The sequence below is a fragment of the Odocoileus virginianus genome, chromosome 13, assembly GCF_023699985.2.
Source record: "Odocoileus virginianus isolate 20LAN1187 ecotype Illinois chromosome 13, Ovbor_1.2, whole genome shotgun sequence".
Classification (NCBI taxonomy): domain Eukaryota; kingdom Metazoa; phylum Chordata; class Mammalia; order Artiodactyla; family Cervidae; genus Odocoileus; species Odocoileus virginianus.
Genome location: NC_069686.1, coordinates 9,787,030 through 9,811,519, shown reverse-complemented (window position 1 = coordinate 9,811,519; position 24,490 = coordinate 9,787,030). Strand labels below are relative to the sequence as shown.

General features: G+C 38.5%; 1 long non-coding RNA gene across 2 annotated transcripts in view; it reads right to left on the bottom strand.

Annotated features, from left to right (window-relative positions):
• The window catches only part of LOC139038027 (uncharacterized), a 66,735-nt gene that overhangs the window by 22,713 nt on the left and 19,532 nt on the right, over positions 1–24,490 (bottom strand). Inside the window, exon 3 of one of the 2 annotated variants that reach the window (XR_011490925.1) lies at positions 14,615–14,772. This is a non-coding gene — a long non-coding RNA (uncharacterized lncRNA). Of the gene's footprint in view, positions 1–14,407; positions 14,773–24,490 lie in introns of those variants that run through there. The other variant, XR_011490924.1, reaches the window with a different exon arrangement.

Genomic DNA, 24,490 nt, shown 5'->3' with positions numbered 1-24,490 from the left:
TATTTTCTGTGCTTTAGAAATAGCTATTTGAGGCGTTTATAGGCTTTTCCCAGGTGTCTGACTGAAGCTGTCTAATTCTTATGTAGATTTTCTCCAACATACAACACTTAGTTTGCAAAACGGTGGCTCACAGGAAAATGGCTGCCTAGCAGAGGCAGAAGTATAATTATGACATCATTAGAAATATTTGAATATAAATAACATTCTATATTTGTCCTTGTCACTTGTCTGGGTTTTGACAGGAGGAGCCAGTTTTGATGGGATTCCTGTGGCCCCATAGATTTTTATCCTGTTATCCAATTTTCCGCTGCACTGCTCTCCTTCTGTCAAACTGACTGCCAGCCAGCCTTACATTTTCCCGGGAGGAGGAGCAGCGCTTTGTGTTATAGTGGACAGAGTAAGGAGAACAAAACACTGATTTCTCCCCTCCAAGGGCTGCACTGTCTCTTTCTAATGGAAAATTCCATTGTCTAGGGGTTGAGAGGATAGGGGAATTGGGAAGAGGAAAGACCTCATGTTTCCATTCAATGGTGCAAGGAGATATTGCAAAGCAGACCCAGAGACCAAGCTGAGCAGCATACAGATCAGCACGCAGTTTTCCAGGATGTTCAGTCACAGGAGTGGCTGAAATGCTGCCAAAACTGGTTTGTGCTGAGTATTCCCTAGCATTTCAAATACTGGCTTGCTGTTGTATAAAATAAAAGGATGCTTATCCATCATGGTGTGTGGGAAAAGAGAAGGAGCATTTTCCTTCCAGATGAAGATATCGCAGTGGATGCTATTTTATTTGGGGGTTTTCCATCGACATTGGCTCATAATTCAGGGATTAGAACAGAGATCAGACAAGTAGCAAAAATGAGTGCATTTGACAGTGCTAAAGAATAAGGAAAAGGGAGAAGTAGGGTGCGATGGCAAACAGGCCACATCTAAAGGCCTTCAAAGTGTTAGATTGCAAAAACCAAACCAAAACATGGTTTTGTATGATCCAACATCCGCTGGATCATAGAAAAAGCAAGAGAGTTCCAGAAAAACATCTATTTCTGCTTTATTGACTGTGCCAAAGCCTTTGACTGTGTGGATCACAATAAACTGTGGAAAATTCTGAAAGAGACGAGAATACCAGACCACCTGACCTGCCTCTTGAGAAATCTGTGTGCAGGTCAGGAAGCAACAGTTAGAACTGAACATAGAACAACAGACTGGTTCCAAATAGGAAAAGGAGTATGTCAAGGCTGTATATTGTCACCCTGCTTATTTAACTTATATGCAGAGTACATCATGAGAAATGCTGGGCTGGAGGAAGCACAAGCTGGAATTAAGATCGCTGGGAGAAATATCAATAACCTCAGATATGCAGATGACACCATCTGCATATACCCTATGGCAGAAAGCGAAGGAGAACTAAAGAGCCTCTTGATGAAAGTGAAAGATGAGAGTGAAAAAATGGGCTTAAACCTCAAGATTCAGAAAACTAAGGTCATGGCATCTGGTCCCATCACTTCATGGCAAATAGATGGGGAAACAGTGGAAACAGTGACAGACTTTATTTTGGGGGGCTCCAAAATCACTGTAGATGGTGACTGTAGCCATGAAATTAAAAGACGCTTGCTCCTTGGAAGGAACGTTATGACCAACCTAGACAGCATATTAAAAAGCAGAGACATTACTTTGCCAACAAAGGTCCATCTAGTCAAGGCTACAGTTTTTCCAGCAGTCATGTATGGATGTGAGAGTTCGACTGTGAAGAAAGCTGAGTGCTGAAGAATTGATTCCTTATGAACTGTGGTGTTGGAGAAGACTCTTGAGAGGCCCTGGGATTGCAAGGAGATTAGTCCTGGGTGTTCATTGGAAGGACTGATGTTGAAGCTGAAACTCCAATACTTTGGCCACCTGATGTGAAGAGCTGACTCATTGGAAAAGACCCTGATGCTGGGAGGGATTGGGGCAGGAGGAGAAGGGGGCGACAGAGGATGAGATGGTTGGATGGCATCACCAACTCAATGGAGATGAGTTTGGGTCAACTCCGGGAGTTGGTGTTGGACGGGGAGACCTGGCATGCTGCGGTTCATGGGGTCGCAAAGAGTCAGACATGACTGAGTGACTGAACTGAAACCAAAACATACTCTTCAGGCCACACATGTTATTAAGCTGAATGTTGCCCATGGTCTCTCAGATATAATTTCTGGGTTGGGGAAGGACAAGTCCTATAGGCCTGCCAAGAAGCCAGTGATATGTGAGGTAACTGAGAGGGCAGTTTTTAAATAACTGTGATCTCTTATTTTTAAGATTAAGGCCTTATTGTATCTCAGGAACTGTATTTTGTTTACATTATTTAAGCCATGTAATAATCTTTGGAAAACCAATTCATTACATATATAAAAGGCAGGGAGTTCAGCAAATATTTTCCTTCTTATTTACATTATAAGTAAACCATGTAAGTTTTTCTTAGTCGCTTGGGAATATATTTAGCATCTTACATTATAGGTCAGTCTCTATACTTGGCAATACAAATGCATTATATGAAATTGAAAATGTTGAATTATACAAGAAATTCTGTCAGCTGGTTAAGTTCCATTCTGAGTGTAGTGAGATGTCTTAGTGAGTAGGCTATGATTTTCTTATAAGCGTGTGAGTAATTAAGGTATTAGGAACAAATGTGAAAGAAATTCATCTTTCCTACTTTCTGGGGAGTCTGTGCTTTAAAACGGAGGTTGTACCACCTTATGGATTAGAGATATTTGTCTTTACCCTTGGTCACATAGCAAATGAAAAAGATTAATCTGTCTTTTGACATCAAAAAGAGTGGTGATGATTATTAAAGTTCTGGGCTTTGGGGAATTGCTTAATCAATGCTTGAGTGAATATATTTGCTAATTTAATGTATAAGATACTCATATACTATACAGTACAGTATCCTTGACTATATTTTGAAATATTTTGAGCCCTTTCAATCAATTTAGTTTTTGGTGGGTTCAATGTGTATGAGGTAATGTTTTGAGCAGAGATAAACACTTGAAACCCCACTTGATTTGTTTTTTGACTCACGTAAGTGTGTCTAATCAGTCATGTACTTTTGCCCCATCCATCTTAAGAGACATGGGTATGAGACAAATAAGAAAACGGCAGTAGTCCTTAATAATAGCATTTACTGTTCACTAGCTTTTAACAGGAGAAGGCAATGGCACCCCCTCCAGTACTCTTGCCTGAAAATCCCATGGACGGAGGAGACTTGTAGGCTACAGTCCATGGTGTTGCTAAGAGTAGGACACGACTGAGCGACTTCACTTTCACTTTTCATTTTGATGCATTGGAGAAGGAAATGACAGTCCACTCCAGTGTTCTTGCCTGGAGAATCCCAGGGACGGGGGAGCCTGGTGGGCTGCCATCTATGGGGTCGCACAGAGTCGGACACGACTGAAGTGACTTAGCAGCAGCAGCAGCTTTTAACAAAGCTAAAATTAGGTAAGTTTGTACAGCTGTAGTGTAAGCATTGAAAAAAAATCAATAAAACAAAAAATTTTGTTGCTGTCAAATCTACATGTTAATTTTATCTCCTGAAATTCTATTTTAATATGAAATTAAAAACACATGTATTCTACTCTTTTTCTTAATAAAGTATTCTCCTTGACCATCTATATAGTTCATCAGAATTATACATTAACCAGAAAAATAAGAGAAATTAAATAGTATAGTCTTGAGTAACTAGCAGGTAGAATTACCTGATTACCTACTTAAGGTTGTACTAAAAATATGTAGACAAATAGAGATCAACAGTTAGTAGTTATATGTTTTAACTTGCATTTTCCTATCTCTTTTAAGAAGAGCCAGATACGAGTATTTTCTGACTTTGTTCACAGGGACAAGTTTATCCCAGGTTTTACCATGTTTTAGTGAATCAAGGTTGTAATACATGAACCCAGCTATGCAGTGTCAGAATCTCTTGAGATAGATTTTCCTGCTCTTCACTAGAATGAATTTAAAACTAGAAATAGGAAATCATAAGAAACTATTTCCATGTGTATTTACGTCCTTTTTTAATAGAGTTGAGGCCATGGAAGATCTACTTAAGCTTTCCTGGCTTCCTGTTAGTGTCCTGCTTGTATCATTACACTTAGTCTGCACATTTTTCAATTCATGGTTTCCAATAGCATTTTAATGGTGTCTTTTTTGCTGGTCATCTGGAGGACATTGATTCCGTTGTTCCAATAACAGATGAAATATAGTTTGTAGTTGCTTTGGGGACTAAAAGAAACTCATTACAGCTTCCTGTTCCTCTGTGTGTTGCCAAAAATGTTATTGTTGGTCAGGTCTGGAGATATCTTCTGAATCTGTGACTAGTTTTTAGATTTTCACAATAGCACATTTCGTAAATACTGCAAAATTTGCTGCAAGAGTTGGTCTTTAAATAATCAGGGCTCTCTATCTCTGTTCCAGAAACAGAGAAACAAACAAAATGAACCTTTTGGAGTGAGTAATTCTTACAGATTTCTAAGGGAAATTCCAGATGTACAACATTTTTTATGTACTAAGGAATATAAAAGGAACACTTGGCTATTCTAAAGGTTAAAATTCTAAATGAAACAGTCAAAAATTGTGAAGTAAAAAGGGAAATATTTAAAGAAAACTTACGGTTCTCTAAACCTTTGCTATTCAGAATGTGACCTGCTGGCCTGCAATTTCAGCATCACCTGGATGTCTGAAGTGGTAAAACCTTCTCTTTATTCCAGACCTTCAAAATCAGAATCTGTATCTTAACAAGATCATGGGTGATTTCTGTGAACATTCAAGTCATAGAAGCATATAGTTTGTTTATATGCAATCAACACACTAATTTCAAACATCACTAGATGGTATTTTTATAAAGCATTGATGTTTACAGAGGCAAACGCTTTATAAATACAGTCTGAATTATTTCTCTTTCAATCTGCATCACAGGTAAATTATCTCTCCAATATGGCCAATTTAATTTTTAATTGCTATTGTAAGCTTAAAGATAGATAAACTTAGAGAACATAAAATGAAATCAAACCCTAAGGTCACATTTGAAAAACCAAAATACCTGCAAACATGCTATGAAATATCCATGTGTGTTTAAATGTATGAATCTTCAAAATTACCCATTTTTTTTATTACTTGAGTTTTTGACAGAATAGTTACTTTTGACTTATTTGACTGTAAAAATGCCACTGGGGAAGGAAGCATATGTTTTCCTCTTCTCAAAATTCAAACTGGCTGAATGAATTAAACTCAAACCTAGGAAAATAATTTACCTTCAGGCTGCGCCTTTCTCATCATAGTGACAACCAGAGTTTAAGAGTGACATGAGGGGTATTTATGGACACCTGTAATCATAAGTTTTAATAAGGATGTTTTCTTAGGTAGCAGTCACAGTTGGTCGTTATGTCAGAATTGGTGGTAAAAGTAATCACTGATATTTGCGCTATTATTTGGATACCTAATGATCTGATGGTACAGAATTATTTTCTTGAATATTCTCATTTTACCTCCTTTCCTCTGTAAATTCTCCCCTCTCCTCCTCCTTCCTCCCTCCCCCACCCTAGTAAGTATTTGAGTGCCTATTGTGTGTGTGGCTTTGTTTCAGACTGTAGAAAGATTAAAAAGGAACCAAAGGCTTGACTCTGGTCTTCCAGAATCTTCTAAGTTCCTAGTAATTTCCTGGGATAAACGCCCTTACTGCCATATCCTGTCTTAGTGATTTTCTTGTCGTCATTATGATCTCAGGGTCAGTTACTTCTATTTTTCACTTTAGTTTCTTTGTTCTCTTTCCATATTACCCCTGTTTCTTTATAAGTAGATCAGTTACTCTGGAAACATTACTGTTTTGGGTGTGGTGACCACCACAATTTATGTATGAGTCTTCAAATTTGAGTTCGTGAAACTAAGATCACACATCACCCTTGTAATAATCTTCATGCTTTTTTTTTCTAGACATACTGTACTTTAACTGAGATGTTTTCTTATGAAACAGGTTTTACTTGTTCAGTGCATTTTAAATTTTAACTTAGGTGTATTTAGCAAAAAAACATGTTTGTGTTAACCGTAACATGCTCACTTGGTCCTAAAATAGAGAAGTAGCATTCAACTCTATAACAAAGTTTTCCAAACCCCATAAATTCTGGGGAAAAAAAATCAAGACAAATTAATATAAATTAAAAAATTACTCTTTAAAATCTAGCTTTTAGGTCTATAGTAGGTTGCCACTAAAGAGAAGGTGGTAAATTTTTGCCCTTCATCTCATGTCCCAGAGTGAAAGCTTCCAACTTAAATTCCAGTGGTGGGGCACACAAATTAATTGACAACAGACAGAGTAACACGAAGAAAAGTTTATCATGTGTGTGGGAGTACTCAGTAATTAGCAGAATAGCCAGAGGCAGAGGTTTATGTAACAGTTTAACCAAAACCAGGGTGAGGGGTGTGGGTGTGGTTAGCTCTTCAATGTGAAAGCCCAGAAGGTTCCCTTGGGCAGTCTCCTTGGAAAGAGGCTGGAAGCTGCCCCAGAAGGGGGTTAAAGTGAAAAAGTGAAGTTGCTCAGTTGTATCCGTCTCTTTGCGACCCCATAGACTGTAGCCCACCAGGCTCCTCCATCCATGGAATTTTCCAGGCAAGAGTGCTGGAGTGGGTTGCCATTTCCTTAAAGGCACTATATATTGGGAAGGCTTTCCTGTCATCGCATAAGAACATTTTAGATAAGATTTCTTTCTTCTGACCTCTTCAACAGCTTTTCCAACAGTTTTTGGAAAAAACTTCAAAAACTTATGCTTTGCATTTGTAATATGCATTAATGCGCCACTGATTCATAGGAGAGTCCCATTTAATGCTGCAGAAACTCCAAACAGCTTTTGTCCCTTTAATAGAAGCACCGAGATCCCAAACAGGATTTTATTGTCATTTTCTTTAAACGAAAATGTCATTTTCTTCAGGCAAAACAGGATATTTCACTAAAACATGTACCTTTGACCCATTTTATCTAAAAGTTGCTTAAACTGTAGATTTCTAGATTAGCTTTATTGTAAATTATCTGACAACAGTGATAATGCTAAAATTAGTGCAGTGTTTGGAAAGTGAAATTGGAATGACTTGGAAGTAACTTGTGAGGTTTTATGTTTAAGAGCAACAGATCATGAATGTTCTAAGTATATTTTTTTTTCTTTGCTAAAGTTTCATGACTTAAAAAATATACAGTTTAAAAATCAAGTGATTGGTTATAAGATTACTACCAAATATTGTTGTTCTCTTCTTACTTTTGATGTCTGATTTGGAATCTAAATCTCCAGGATTCTATATCAATAAATTTTCTAAGAGTTAATCAATATTAAACTCTTTCTTCTTCCTCCCTCCCTCCCTTCCTTCCTTTCTGTCTTTTTTTTTTTTTTTAAATAAAGATGCCTTCTTTATTGGAGTAAAATTCTCAAAAAGTCACAAGTGGTTAACATTAACAAGAAATGATGACCACAGGTTTCCATCTGAAACCATTATCAAGTGCATGGAGGCACACCAGTGTACCCGTATACTGGTACGGTGTTACAGTGGACTGCTGGAGAGGGGAGACAATTCTGCTACTCTTACTTCCTCCTTTAAAACACTCCCTCTATAAGCCTGGCCACAGGACTTGGAACTGGGCTTCTCCACTGACAGTGACAAAAAGTCCTTTGTCCCCTATTATGAGTCATTTGCCTTTTAACTCCAGTATATGATTTCATTCTGTGGAACCTAGAAAGTTTTCTTGGGTTCCAAGAGTCCCTTTATTTAAAAATGCAAATTCTCATGAGATGGCTTAGTTATCACTACTGCCGTAGTAGGATACAGTTGACAGTAACAGGATACATGGTACTTGGAACAGACTGAACAGTTGGGAGGTCACCCAAAGTGTTGGGAAGGTGGTGGATGGAAACTCATTCAGGTAATTCTATGTTGTAAGTCAGCACTTTTCATGCAGAATATTGATTTCATCTATAAGATGGGCTTCCCCTGTGGCTCAGCTGGTAAAGAATCTGCCTGTAATGTAGACCTGGGTTCGATCCCTGGGTTTGGAAGATCCCCTGGAGAAGGGAAAGGCTACCCACTCCAGTATTCTGGCCTGGAGAATTCCATGAACTGTATAGTCCATGGGGTCACAAAGAGTCAGACACGACTGAGTGACTTTCACTTCACTGTGATTTGGACTTCCCTGGTGGCTTAGATGGTAAAGCGTCTGCCTACAATGCAGGAGACCTGGGTTCAATTCCTGGGTCGGGAAGATCTCCTGGAGAAGGAAATGGCAACCCACTCCAGTACTCTTGCCTGGAAAACCCCATGGACAGAGAAGCCTGGTAGGCTACAGTCCATGGGGTCACAAAGAGTCAGACATGACTGGGCGACCTTACTTTAACTCTTTATGATATTGAAGAGGACCCTTTTGTATTTGAAATCATTGTCTTAGAAATCATTTCATGGGACTCTTCTGGCATGGAACTGATGTCATAGGTACATGGGTCATACTGCTTAGGATAATAATACATGCCCAGCACCTAGGGACACCGCAGACCTACTATAAGGATATTGTGGTTTATCAAGGCCTTCATTTGGGGAGTTTCCTGGGTCTGTTGACTGTTGTCCTGTCCTTGTGCCAGAACCAGATGTAGCTCTAAATTATCTGATCAGTTTAATCTTAAAAAAGATTAAGCAGATACCTGCCTTTTGCTACCTTCACAGATCTCCCCACCCCTGCCAACTCTCCACTCCTACTTTGCAGGGGGTGTCTGTGTCTCAGTGCTACTATTCAAAAATGTTAAGATATAGTACATCTGCTTGTATGGATTCCTGAGACTCAAAAAGTTCCCAGCAATTAAAATTATATATATATATATATATGTATTAATATTTACAAAAGTTCTTGAAGTATTGTTATAGCTTAGATTCCTCAGACTTTGAGATGCAAGAGGTTTATTAACACACTATTGATGGGGATTTTTGCAAAAACTAACAACTATGGCTGGCAGTTTTTTATGTAAGTGAACATTGAAACACTCTGGTCAATAATGTTTGGGTAACAAAGACTTACTAATACATTTCTGGTCAATAAATTGTTAGGGATTAACACCTGTGTGGGGGGGGAAGGAGGTGAAACTAAGATTGGGTAGAAGAGGAAGTGAAACTGTGAAGGAGACCTGGTAAAGCCTTGGCCAATCTGGTGAGCACCTCTGGAGAGACCGTTGTCTGTCAGGGTCTTGGACCAAAATGCCTAACTTAGAGGATACAGGCTGGCCCAGGTAGCATAAGACTATAAACATGGTGGCTGTCTGCAGTTAAAGCTGATCCTGAAAGAGCTGACTGCACAAGCCTTGCTTTTCATGATGCCTATTCACTACCTGATATCTCTTCAAATGATTGAATAGTAACTTTTTAGTTTTCTTTATCATTTACTATACTGGTTTATTTCCCAGTGTGTTAGAGCTTATAACTGCAACCATTTGAGTGTTGCATAATGATTAAGTGTAGGGGTTTGGCACTCTACTGTGAAGAAGGAATTCATAGGGCCTGGACTCCATCTCAGGTCTGTCCATGCTAATCGGGCTAGGCCGCCTCTCCAATGGACTCTGAACTCTGTGCTTAGGCCTGTGGGAATGACAATGGAAGGATAAGACCCCCTCTGGGCAGGGGAATCTTGAAGATCATATCCAGGTTACTCATTGCCTAAGAGAAAACAGACACTAATGACCCCTGCCTCCAGACAGTATCTATCGAATGTAACCACAGGCTTAGTGATTATTAACTGTTTGAACACATAACACGTGAATGATGGGGTTATTGTGATTGTATTTACCCTTCCTTTGTAAGCCTCAAGGGATTTGGGCTGGTGGGTTTGGATACAATCGGTATAAAAGATTTTCACAAATGCTGGTAGGGGCCCTTGGCTAAGAGGAGACTCTGCCTTGGGCCCACCGGTGTAATAAACTGCACTCCACTATCTGCATTGTCCTTCTGAGTGAGTTTGTTTCCCAGAAAGCATGGCTATAACAACTGAACATAGTATTGGAAGTCCTAGTTAGAGTAATTAGGCAAGAAAGAAAAATAAAATGTATACAGATTGGAAAGGAAGAAGTAAAACTGTCACTATTTGCAGAGGACATAATTTTATACATTAAAAAGCCCTAAAGGCTCCACCAAAAACTATTGGCAATAACAAATAAAATTTTACTAAATTGGAGGATACAAAATCAGCATACAAATTTATATAGTGTTTCTATATGCTAACAGTGAGCTAGCAGAAAGAAAAATTAAGAAAATCCCACTCGTGATCACAGCAAAAAGAATAAAATACCCAGGAATAAATTTAACCAAGAAGTTAAAAGACCTATGTACTGAAAACTAAGGACATTATTGAAAGAAATTAAGGAAGACACAAATAAATAGATTATTCTCTTCTCTCTGGAAGAAATAATGTTACTAAAATGTCCATATTACCTAAAGCAGTCCACAGATTCAGTGGAATCCCTATCAAAATCCAAATGACATTTTTTCACAGAAATAGGAAAAAAGTTCTAAAATTTATATGGAACCACAGAAGGCCCTAAATAGTCAAACATTTCTGAGGAAAAAGAACAACGCTGGAGATGTCACATTCCCTGATTTCAAGCTACATGATAAGGCTATAGTAATCAAAACAGCATGGTATCAGCAGAAAAACAAACATTTAGATCAATGAAATAATTGAGAGCCCAGAAATAAATGCACACATATATGGACAATTAAATTACAACAAAGAAGCAAAGAACATACAATGGAGAAAGAATCTGGTCAGTAAATAGTACTGGAAAAACAACCACATGGAAAAAATGAAACTAGGACCACTATCTTACAGCATACACAAGAATCAACACAAAATGGCTTAAGAATTTGTAAGACCTAAAAACATAAAACTCAGAAGAAAACATTGTATGCTTTCTGCCATTGATTTAGCAAGATCTTTCTAGATAGGTCTCCTTAAGCAAGGGAAACAAAAGCAAAAATAAGCAAATAGGACTAAATCAAACTATAAAGCTTCTCTGCACAGCAAAGGAAACTATCACAAAATTGAAAGACAATATTCCAAACATGAAAGTCATATATCCAATAAGGGGTGGATATAAGAAACATATAAAGAACTCATACAACTCAACAATGAAAAAACAAATAACCCAACTTAAACAATGGACAGAGGAGTTGAATAGGCATTTTTCTCCAAAGAAGACATATAGTTGGTGAACAAGCACATGAAAAGACATTCAGCATGATTAATTATTGAAAGTGAAAGTGAAGTTGCTCAGTGGTGTCCAACTTTTTGCGACCCCAGGGACTGTAGCCTACCAGGCTCCTCTGTCCATGGGATTTTTAGGGAAGTGCAAATCAAAGTTGTAGTGTAACATTACCTCTAGCCTGTTAAAAAAGATGTTATCAAAAAGTCAAGAAATAACAAATTTTGGCAAGAATGTGGGAAAAAGAGAACATTTGTTCATTGCTGGTAGGAATGCAAATTACTGCAGCTACTGTGGAAAATAGTATGGAGAGTCCTCCAAAAAAAAAAAAAAAAAACAACTAGAATAGATCTACCAAATGATCCAGCTATCCCACTTATGGCTATTTATTCAAAGAATACAAAATTATTAATTCAGAAAATATATCCACAACTATGATCATTGCTGTGTTATTTACAATAGCCAAGATTTGCAAACAAACCTGGGTGCCCATCAACCAATGAATGGATGATATAGTATATTATATATATACATAATGGGATACTACTCAGCCCTAAAAAGAAACTTTTCCATTTTCAGCAACATGGATGAACCTTGAGAATATTACACTGTGAAATAAATGAGACAAATACTATATTTTATACATATGTGGAATATAATAAATATATAACAAACTAGATGAAAAAAGCACTCACCTGTAGATACAGAGAACAGAGTAGTGTTAACTAAGGAGAAGAAGCTGAAGGAGGGGGAGGGTAAATGGGTAAAGAGGGTCAACTGTATAGTGATGGAAACTAAATGTTTGGTGGTGAGTACACCATAGTGTACACAGAGGTAGCAATATAATGTACACATGAGGCAGTGTATAAACCAGTGTTATCTCAAAAAAAAAAAAATTAAGAAAGTAGGCGCTTGGTTCAGATTCTCTGTCTCCACTTATTAGCTGTAGAAGTAGGTTTCTTAACCTCTCTAAACACCAGCCTCCCCATTTTTGGGTCTTTGGATGATTAAATGAATTCATGAAAATTTATTGGCTTTTGTATCTGGCATACTATAATGTGCCCAGTAAGTGTTACTTGTTATTAATAGTAAGTTTTTATCATCCTTATTCTCTGCCCTTACTTGATCCGGAATTTAGACCCTAAGAAAATTTCCAAATGCCCTGTTCAGTATTAGAGGTAGAAACCAACTCCCAAAATATATCTGCCTATTAGGCGTCATGGTGACAGAACAAAAACTAAGTTAAAATAATTAAATAAGTGCAAGGCAAGGGGTGAGAGAAAACACCATCTGCCGGCTCTCCGTGAGTCATTTAGGAGGAGTTGGAGGATAATGAAGGCCGTTGCATTCTGGTCATGGATGGGTCCTTCTGCTTGGCTGGTGTCATCGCCTTTCTCTGAATAAAAATAGCCCATGCATCCTTTACCACAGCTCAGTAAACACGGATTATGTGATAAAAATAAAAGGATGCACAACAAAAATCTTTGGGGAGGTTTGCTGCAATTTATTTTGTTTCTTAGTGTACCAGGGAATTTCAGTAAAATCAGCAATTTAATCAACAGCCAGGCATTCGATTTTTGGCTGTTTATAGTCAGTCTTATACTATTTTCCTAGCAGGACTGTCGTACAAAATGCTTATCACGAAACCATATTTCGACTTAAAGCAGTGTGGCAGAGGGAATGCAGCACTGCGCGTGTCACGAAGGCTCAGATTGGGGTTTGGTCTCTTCTACCTGTGAAGATGCTGGGTATTTTCCAAGCCTTGGTTTCTTTCAACCAAATGGCGATGTCAGTCAATCTTGTAAAATTTAATTGAGATTGTATGAGAGACGAGTAATAAAAATGCTCTGTAAATATTAGCTGATCATGATTGGAAAGCTACTTTTGAAGGACAGTTTCACATTGTGATTTTTGAGGTTAAACTGAGTGGCTACCGGTCCATAGCCATGCAAAATTACTAAAACTGGGGGACTCTGCCTGGGGAAATGACTCAAATTTTGGTGGCTCAGTTTTCTTGTTTGTATATACTGACCTCAGAAAGCTGTTACGAGGACTCAGTGAGATGATGCAGGCCAGACGCTCTGAGAACAGAATCTGGCTCTGCTTATTTGGCTGCTATTGTTACGATTTTATTACTGAAGCCAATAGGAGGTATTTCTTTGTGGTTTGCACTGTTAAAAGTAGTACTTTGGGGGGCGATTCTGGAATGGCTTACTAATATTTTCATTTTAAATCTGGAGTTATATAGTGACATCAATTTATAGCTGGCTTTCGAGAGAGATTGCAATAACAGAAAAATAGAAGAAAAGGAAGAGGCCTTTGAAAAGGGGAGAGTAGGAGAGTAGATCTAGGTTTTGTCTTGGTTTTTAAAGTTATTTCTATCATCAAATTGATTTCAACTTCTAAAAAGCACGGATTATAAGAGGTATATAGTATAATGTAGAAGGAAACAACAGGTGTGGAGGTTCGGAGCTTGAGGTTATAGTTCGTCCTCTGCCACTGACAACTGTATATGGTCACTAAATGAATATTTCATATTACTGGCCCCAAAGAGGTGGGTAGACAAGGTCACAGCTCCTGGTGCTTGGCTGTTAGAATCTCTGAGAGTGCTGTAGAGAAATAATGTATCAGGTTCCATCAGGTTCACCTGGGGTCAATTGTATTATAATCTCTCTGGGGAAGAACCAGTCTCCAGGCTCACCAGGGGTTTTTGGTATACAGAGAGGCTCACCGACACCTGACTCAGTGACCACGAGGGTCTCTTCTAACTCTGAAGTCTCATAGATCTATACATCTCTCTTTCCTCCAGTCATGCATAAAGGGTAAAAGCTGCTTCTTAAAGTGAAAACAGAGCAGTAGCTGGAGAAGGTCAAGGAATTCAATTTAAACTATTAGCTTCTGGAAAAAAGCAAATCATTTCCTCATCCTCACCATTAGCCATCAACTTCTCTCCTTATGAGAGGTGTGACGTCTGTTCTTCAACTGTGCAGGCTATATATTGGACGCAGCTTTCCCCTTTTCAGTTTAAATTTACCTGTTTTTCATGCAGAAAGTTCTACCCTTGCAGAGGCTTGTTTCTAATACAGGCAAAGTGCTTCATGCAGCATTTAAAAATCACACATAGACCTCACCTCTGCATATGGGTAATAAGAGAAAAAAAAAGTGAGAAACTGTTTTCAGAGAGGGATTTTCTTATCCACTGATTTCAGCACAGAGCATCAGCCTGGAAAGAGCATTTTTGTAGCAGAAATATTCAGTGAAAAACAACAATTTCCATTTATATCGTTAAGATGATGGAAGGAACATATGGCTAGATTAGGAAAGTGAATCTTAGCTATGAGGGTGCATTTGCAGGAGACATTAATTAGGGCTGAGAGTACCTCAAGTACTTGGAAAGCAAATTTGTTTAATAAGCTTCATGGTTGGCAGATGCCATTTCCCCTCCTTTCACCGTGACTCCAAACAGGGCAGTTGTGTCTGTGCAGAGCCGGGCACACTTGAGAAGTCACGTGATGTTTGTGCTTTGCTCCATTCATGCCTGAAAGCAGTTGACAGGACCTTCGCATGAGTAAGATATCTCTTGTAGCAGTACCCACACCCAAGTGAGGGCATCATCGTGCTAAACCGGGATCTGACATCTCAGCTTGATGCATTCAGGGCTTTGCCTTCGAAGAGACCCCCATCCTTTGCTCTGCTTCAGCTGTCTGCTGATGTGCTGTCTCTATTCCTGGAGACATGACCCTGGGGTGTGCTTGAGTGGCAGGTACTGCATGCATCCTGACGTGTTTGTGTCAGTCCCTACTGCTTCCTTTGATCAGTTGCTGATAAAATATCTCTAGAGTTTTGTGGAGCTGATGAAAGCCATGGGTCTGGGCTAAATATTTGGAACTTGATTTTTGGCATTATCATGATGTTACTGTCAGTACATTTGAAAACATGAGTACGAGGCCTTAGACACCTGGAATTGTCTGGTGAATACTGGCTAGGGCAGCTAGTATGTTGAACCCTCAAGCATATACTGTATCACTTTCTTAAGTTCTGAGTCTGTAAAGACTCTCTTGGGACAAATAAACATTTCCTGTGAGGTCTCCCACTTGCATAATTGCTAGCCTTGAGTTTTAGGGTCCTTGCTACCCTAAGTGAACTCATTTTAAGAAAAATTTTTCAGCTGTTTGAGTGGTCCTTGATAAAGAAGGCAAAGATCAAATGGATATCAAGAAAGAACTTGTTCTCTCATTAAGGTAACATTTGTGGGGTGAATTAGAAAGGTAGGGTCTGTGGACAAGCAGACCAGGGTAGTGATCAAGACTAAGAATTCTGGAGCCAGATGTCCTGGCTTTAAGTCTTATCTCTACTGCTTGCTAGAGAGATAGCAAATTAGAGATACGAAGGGAACATTTCATGCAAAGATGGGCACAATAAAGGACAGGAACAGTATGGACCTAACAGAAGCAGAAGATATTATGAAGAGGTGGCAAGAATACACAGAAGAACTATACAAAAAAGATCTTTATGACCCAGGTAACCATGATGATGTGGTCACTCACCTAGAGTCAGACATCCTGGATTGCAAATGGGCCTTAGGAAGCATCACTATGAACAAAGCTAGTGGAGGTGATGGAATTCCAGTTGAGCTATTTCAAATACTAAAAGATGATCTGTGAATGTGCTGCACTCAATATGTCAGCAAATTTGGGAACTCAGCAGTGGCCACAAGACTGGAAAAGGTCAGTTTTCATTCCAACTTCAAAGAAAGGCAACCCCAAAGAATGCTCAAGCTACCGCACAATTGCGCTCATCTCACAGGCTAGTAAAGTAATGCTCAAAGTTCTCCAAGCCAGGCTTTAACAGTACGTGAACCATGAAATTCCAGATGTTCAAGTTGGATTTAGAAAAGGCAGAGGAACTAGAGGTCAAATTGCTGAAATCTGTTGGATCATAGAAAAAGCAAGAGAGTTCTAGAAAAACATCTATTTCTGCTTTATTGACTATGCCAAAGCCTTTGACTGTGTGGATCACAACAAACTGTGGAAAATTCTTAAAGAGATGGGAATACTAGACCACCTGACCTGCCTCTTGAGAAATCTGTATGCCAGTCAGGAAGCAACAGTTAAAACTGGACATGGAACAACAGACTGGTTCCAAATCAGAAAAGAAGTATGTCAAGGCTGTATATTGTCACCCTGCTTGTTTAACTTATATGCAGAGTACATCATGAGAAATGCTGGGTTGGAGGAAGCACAAGCTAGAATCAAGATTGCTGGGAGAAATATCAATAACCTCAGATATGCAGATGACACCACCCTTATGGCAGAAAGTAAAGAAGAACTAAAGAGCCTTTTGAGGAAAGGAAAGTGAAAGAGGAGAGTGAAAAAGCCGGCTTAAAACACAGCATTCAGAGAACTAAGATCATGACATCCAGTCCTATCACTTCATGGAAAATAGACGAGGAAACAGTGGAAACAGTGACAGACTTTATTTTGGGGGGCTCCAAAATCACTGCAGATGGTGAATGCTGCCATGAAATTAAAAGATGCTTACTCCTTGAAAGGAAAGTTATGACCAACCTAGACAGCATATTAAAAAGCAGAGACATTACTTTGCCAACAAAGATCCATCTAGTCAAGGCTATGGTTTTTCCAGTAGTCATGTATGGATGTGAGAGTTGAACTTTAAAGAAAGCTTAGCACTGAAGAATTGATGCTTTTGAACTGTAGTTTTGGAGAAAACTCTTGAGAGTCCCTTGGACTGCAAGGAGATCCAACCAGTCCATCCTAAAGGAAATCAGTCCTGAATATTCATTGGAAGGACTGATGCTGAAACTGAAACTACAATACTTTGGCCACCTGATGCAAAGAACTGACTCATTTGAAAAGACCCTGATGCTGGGAAAGATTGGAGGCTGGAGGAGAAGGGGATAACAGAGGATGAGATGGTTGGATGGCATCACTGACTCTATGGACATGTGTTTGAGTAAACTCTGGGAGTTGGTGAGGGACAGGGAGGCCTGGTGTGCTGCAGTCCTTGGGGTTGCAGAGAGTTGGACACGATGAGCGACTGAACTGAACTGTAAATCTCAGGCAAACAACTCAACTGTTTGCACTTTAATGTCTTCACCTATAAGACAAGGATGACAACAAATTGATTGAGTTAATGCTTGTCAAGTGATTAGTTTTTGTACTTCAAAAGCACTTAATAAATACTACTGTCCTTTGGGCAGGGCCCTATGTTGGCATTTCCTATAAATTTCAAGTGAATGTCTGATTTCAGAACCAGGTTGATGCTATGATCCTGATCTAAGTTTCCACTTCTGAAGGAAGTGGAATTGTTAGTTGCTCAATCATATCTGACTTTTTGTGACCAGATGGACTGTAGCCCACCAGGCTCCTCTGTCCATAGATTTTCCACTTCTGAGTCGTGTGCTGAATAATTTTGTGATGCTAGGTAGAGTGTGAACCCCCACATATCTAACTGTCCATGTTTATAAAGTGTAGGTTAATTCAATGCTGCTTATAAGTATGTGGTAACCCACTCTTGTATTCTTGCCTGGAGAACCCCATGGACAGAAGAGCCTGTCGGCTACAGTCAGTGGGGATGCAAAGAACTAGACATGACTTAGTGACTGCACATCAACAGCAATAAAAGAAATATCTTGGGAGAAAAATATAAGAACATTCCACTCCACTGGAAGAGTATACAGCAGGACCAGAAAGCATGTATAATAACTTATTAGTCAAAACTTTTCCAGAAGTAACATAAATGCCATGATATGAGACATCTTCTAATAGAAAACAATTTTAAAGCATCTAAATCCCTGAGTTAGAAAAATAAGAAATGTTATTGAAACATAACTGATTCTTAGATTATGTCCACTCAGGTATTTTTATTTCAGCAGTCATTTACTAAAAACAGAACAAAAACTCACATTTTTATTTCTATGTTGCCCCACCTCACTCCAAAATGGACTTAAGACCAGTGAAAAGCACGTGTTGAACACGTTCAGAAAATAGGAGTCACTAACGTTTATCATCTTGTGGCTTTCAGTATCACTACTTGGTGGAAAGAGGTCAATGATATTTTTCTTCCCAGTTTCATTTAAACATGTCTTTGACTGCCACATGTGTTATTCATTAAAATCCAATAGAAGCCAAGTAACAAACTCTGTTTTAAGGAAAAGTCACATGTTAGACAGCTCAGGATTAAATATCCATATTGTTTATTATTAGATTATGAACTGACTATAAGTTGACAGTGAGTGGTCAGGTTATCATAGTCCTTGACACCTCCAAAGAGGCCCTTCTGTCTGACTCCACCCAATCTTCAGTTCCTTGACTGTGTTTTTGGTGACTTTTTTTCATAGCTATCTAACTGGGTCTTAAGATAAGAGACCAACCTGTACTGTGGAAGGAGTTGTTTCCCTTAACACATGCCAGGACTTTAGTAAATGCTGGTAATGGTCAATGTACCTTTCATACAGAACATAATAAATTTGAAGACAGTTGAGGGGCTATAAAAGAGCTGGTTTATAGTGCTACCTTTGATTAACTGTGGAAATCCAGACAATCACTTGATTTCCTTCAAACTCAGATTTCCACCTATGGAATGAAGAGGATGAGATATTTCTAAACTCTCCTTCCTAACTAACATGCAGTGTTAAGTAAGATACTAGGAATCAGCCTAACTGTAGAGACTTTAGTGGTTACATTACAGCTTGAATGGCTAATTCCTTAAAATTGAGTTTACTTTGTACATGTAACACAAAACCAAAATATTGGGGTTTTCATATATTCAGGTATCTGACACAGATATAACCAAGGCTTTTCCTTCTGTTTTGTATAATTAAAATTTTTTTTAAAATTTTGTATAATTTTAGTGTCATGCCTTTTTAAATATGTTTCCCTTCTCCTGTTTTTCTTACTCTTGGAGTGAAGTGTATTTGTGTTTTAATTTGTTTATTGCACAGTATGGAGACATATAATTGATTGAGAAGCAATATTCTTGTCAAGCAAATTGCTAAATCCCACTGTGCATTAATTTCAAGAAATATTTATTCAGTAATCTAATGACTAGGAAGAAGAAACACTAAATAGCACATGGGGTTTGCCCCCAAGAGGCTTATTGTATAGTGAGAGTATAGAAAAGTAAACAGATAATCATAAAACTGAGAAATACAGATGATGATTGGGAAAAGTGGGGTGTGAAAAATGAGTACATATGGAACACTTAATTCAGCCCAGTGAAGTCACTGGAGACATGACGTGTGAGTGGGTGATTAGAATTAGTCAGAATATGGGACTGGTCCCGGCATGGTAAAGCAGCATGTGCAAGAGCCTGGAGGTGAGGCAGAACTATGAATGTACAGGAACTGAAGGTAACTTAAAATATATGTTGCAGGGGTGGGAGGTGAGGAGATATGAGTCTGCAAAGGAGCACAGGGAGTTTGAGTTTGATCCTGAGGACAATGAGAAGGAAGCCCCAGATTCTCGCAGGCTTTCTCGAAAACAAGTTTCGAGACTATCGTGTAAGGAGAGAGAACCCAAGTAGAGAGCATCAGTTTTGCCAAATGAAGGATGAGTTTGTACCTGCTAAGCTGGTTGATGTTTGGGTTCAGGACAGTTGAAATGGAAGACCTGTATCTGAGTGGAAATTTTTCTTAGGTCTTTGGTAAACTCTTGGACTACACATATATGGGATGAAATTCCCCAGGATGTCCTGCTCTATTGAATTGATCACACACTGAATTAGATACTAATTCAGCCATAAATAAGACAAAAAAAAGTCTCTGAACTCATGGAACTTATGCTTTAGAGAAAGAAAATGGATGATAGACAAGATGAATCCATTAATATTTGATGTGTTAGATGCTACAAACTGCTGTTGAGGAAAGGAAAGAACAGAAATAAGTTAGGACATTTTAAGAGGGTGAGATTTTAAGTAGGAGGCCAGAAAAATATGTGTCTTATGGGCCTTGTGGGGAATCAAGTAAAAGACTGAATTCAGGTTATGAACTTGTGCTTTTCTACTGCCTTGAGATAGGCAATATAAGGGGAGGAACAGAATTATTTGTACAGAGATGATATTTTGGGAATGTATATGAGGTGTCTGTGAGACTTTAATTGCAATTTCAGAGTAGGCACTTGAACACATATATCTGGAGAGCAGAAGATGTTAATTTGGAAGTGTTCAGCATATGATAAAAACTGTGACTAACAGTGGGCTTCCCAGGTGGCACAGTCGTAAAGAATGTACCTGGCAATGCAGGAGACACAAGAGATGTAAGCTAGATCCCTGGGTCAGAAGATCCCCTGGAGGAGGAAATGGCAACCGTCTCCAGTATTCTCACCTGGAAAATCCCATAGACAGAAGAGCCTGGCACACTACAGCCCGTGGGGTTGCAAAGAGTCATACATGATTGAGCACACACATACGCAACAGGGTAAAATGAGAAGGAAAAAATAATGAGGTACTTCAGGATTTCACATACAGACATGAGACATAGAAGTGTATCAGCGAGACTGAAATAACTGGAGAGAGAGGATAATCCAGTAGAGTATGTGGTCATGTAAGTCTAGTGTTTAGTGGGAGGAAGTGGTCAGTGGTGCCAAACACTGAGAAATCAGATACGCACTAAAGTATTTTCTTGAAGGTAGAAACAAAGAGCTTTTTAAAAATTGGTGAGAATTATGATTAAAATGTGGGGGAGAATTCATATTGCCTTCTGCTGAAGAGAAAAGAAGAGGTAAATTGGTTAAGATTTCACACCTCTAATTCTGGCTATTGTTGTACAGTCACTTAGTCATGTCTGACTCTGAGACCCCATGGACTGCCGCACACCAGGCTTCGCTGTCCTTCACCATCTTCCAGAGCCTGCTCAAACTCATGTCCACTGAGATGGTGATGCCATCCAACCATCTAGTCCTCTGTCATCCCCTTCTCCTCCTGCCTTTCATGTTCCCCAGCATCAGGGTCTTTTCTAATGAGTCTGCTTCTGGCTGTAAAGCGCAGTAATAGAAGAGGAGGGCTTCCTTGGTGGCTCAGTGATTAAAAAAAAAAAATCCCACTTGCTGATGCAGGAGACACGAGTTCAGTCCCTGGGTTGGGAAGGTTCCGTGGAGAAGGAACTGGCAACCCACTCCAGTATTCTTGTCTGGGAAATCCTGTTGACAGAGGAGGCTGTGGGCTAAGTCCATGGAGTTGCAAAAGAGTTAGGCATGGCTTAGTGACTAAATAACAGCAGCAGCAAATTGATGAGGATTGTCGGGTTATGGGACTGTGAAGAGGGGGTGATATATGTGTGTATTTTCAGAATGAAGACAACACATACAAGTATACTTACAAATACTTTGTGAAGGACTATTTAACTGTGCCGTCTCTACTGGGAAGGGATGAGAGCCTGATATGATAACACCTCAGCACATGGTATACTAATTTGGGAATGATTCTTCAGTGCTACTCTGGTGGAAATTTTCACTCTTTTTATACCATTATATGGAGTGTTATATGAATGCCAAATCTGGCACACAAGAACATCTAGCTTTATCTCAGATTCTTCCTCATTTCACTTGTTATAAGTAATTTTCCTTTTTTTTTTTTACTTCAAAACATGACATGGAGAAAGACTTCTTGGCAATTGTTCTTATTCAGTTTATTTAACATTGACTCAAGTGAAGTTTTAGCCTAGCTCAATTTATATAGACCTCAAATTAAAAGAAACTCAAAAATTACTGCAATCACTATTGTTGACATTGGGATCCAAAAATTATTTAAAATAGATGCACCTTTTGTTATCTACATAGACAAACTTTGCTTTGTGTTTATACACATTATTCCTTAAACAGGGAGAATCCTTTATAGTGTTTATTACAATCTTAGCCATTGAGTCCCAATTATAATTGATATTTTTGTCAGTGATGTGTTCAGTTACTGTCCAACTTTAAAGGAAGAATACTGTGCAAAGAGACTTTCTTCTATTAATGGAAATATACTATAAAAAAATGTAATTGCTCTTAGAAATCTATTATCTTCTTCATTCAAGTTTAAGATAAGAAATATTAGTTTTAGATGGTCTTGATTAAAGTTCTAAGAATAAAGTGATAAAATTAGAGTATTTCTGAGAACTTGTGCCATATTATTCCAAGAAAAAAAATAAGAGGAAATTTTGAAGTGCATGTTTATGCCAGTGAAAATGAATTGTAACAAAAACATTATGTCCATTGAATGCATAAGAATTGAGGCTATGAGCTTGCTTCTGAGAAGATTGAAAGACTTCACATCTGAATTATTTTAATGACTGTCTTTTGACTTGCAAAGTAAAAGTTATTACCTACTAGAGATACATATTTTTCCCAAGAATCACCAACAGATTTTGAGACATTCCAATTTTTAGACTAATATAGGAATTTTTTTGAAAACTGTTGCTTTGTTATTCATCTTGACATCATTTGCCTTAAAAACATCTAGTTATCCTACAGTATCTCTTTTTTCATGAATGGAGGTCATCAAGATAGATAAGCTATTTCAATAAATCATTTTGAAGAACTAATTGCTGTTTTATTATACTGCTAATGCTCAAAGTGTTCATATAACACTTATGCTATCTTGGTTCTGATAAACTTGAGAACAAGGAATGTAGTGAAGGTAATGACACTCTTTTATGTTGCTTAAAGGCATATATTGAAGAGGATGACCTGTTGTGCTCTTCAAAGCCAGGGGGAAAGATTGTTCTTAACCTGGTGTGAAACCAGAAACTGATCTGTGTTCAATTAGCATTTCCAAAAGTCTAGAAACATCTCTAAATATGTCGTTAAGTATGTGGTTTATATTTAGTAAAGTTCACATTCATATTCTAAAGATGAATATAATTTATTACTCAGAACTTAAAGTCAAATTCTCATGTCAGTAAAGTTATGGAAGTGAGCAATTCATATTTTGCCAAACTTACCCCATCTAAAAGAACTATGTAATTGACCTGGTGTATTATAATGTTTGGGTGTGAGGTCCGAATATTAGTCTTTTCTTGATGTGGATGAAGGCAGAAGGAAAGAAACACACGCCTTTTTCAGTCTCTTTCCTGGTGGTTGTCCACTGTCTGAAGCATGCTGCCTTCTAGCCCCAGATGGTCTGCAACAGTGGCCCCACTTAGCTGTATGTCGCATAAACCAAGACTACTCAAAGGAGAGCTTCATCCCTGGCCTCTCCTCCTCCCCCTCACTTTTTTTCTTTTCAAGTTCTTGAATGCTACTAGGTACTTTGTCTTGAACTTTCAGGCCTTTTGGAAGACAATGAAGCGCCATGCTCTCAGACATTGTGGGTGTCTAATTTCCATGTAAGGATTAACTCTGGTTTGAGAGTGAGGAGTCAGCAAATCACTTTATCTCTCATCAGTAAGACTACTTACACTAGAGGTTATAATTTATCCCTGATACTTAGGATGGGTACCTGAGTGTTTCAATTCACCTCCAATTTCCATGGTTCTCTGAATTTTCCTGAAGTCTGTGCCAAGACAGAGTAAAGAAAATTTACTACAGCTCTTTAGGACTTCTCTGTGTATGAAGGTAGTGAAATATGTCATTTGTAAATGTGTACATGAAAGTGACTGATTGATCCTCTTAGGTGTTTGGTGGGCCTAAGAGAATGAGTCTACTAACCAGTTATCCAGTCAGATATCTTCAGTGATAAAGGAAGCAGAAATTTGTTCTTGAGGTTTAAAGTCAAACCTGATTTCAGTTTAAAGGCAACTCCTAACCTAGTTGGTGACCATGCTTGCAGTGGTTAATTTTATGTATCAACTTGACTACACCATGTTACCCAGACATTTGTTCAAACGTTATTCTGAATGTTTCTATGAAGGTTTTTTTCCTTCTTTAGATGAGTGAGATTAACATCTAAATTTGTGGACTTTCAGTAGATTACTCTCCATAATGTGGATGAGTGTCCTCCAATCACCTGAAAGCCTTAAAAAGAGTGACCTCCTGGAACAAGAGGGAAATCTGCCAGCAGACTAGCAGTGGACTTGAATTGCAACCCTTCCCTGAGTCTCCTACTGCATCACATTTAGAAAGTGTCAAACCTCTGAAGATGTATGAACAAATTCCTTAAAGTAAATCTATGTATACAAACATCCTGTTAGTTCTGTTTCTCTGAAGAACCCTGATCCATTGCTTAAACATGTATCAAACTAATGTCTGGCCCATGAGAAGAACCAAGATTATTGAGTGATTCAATTAATATAAATATATACCAAGAATTTTGTTTGG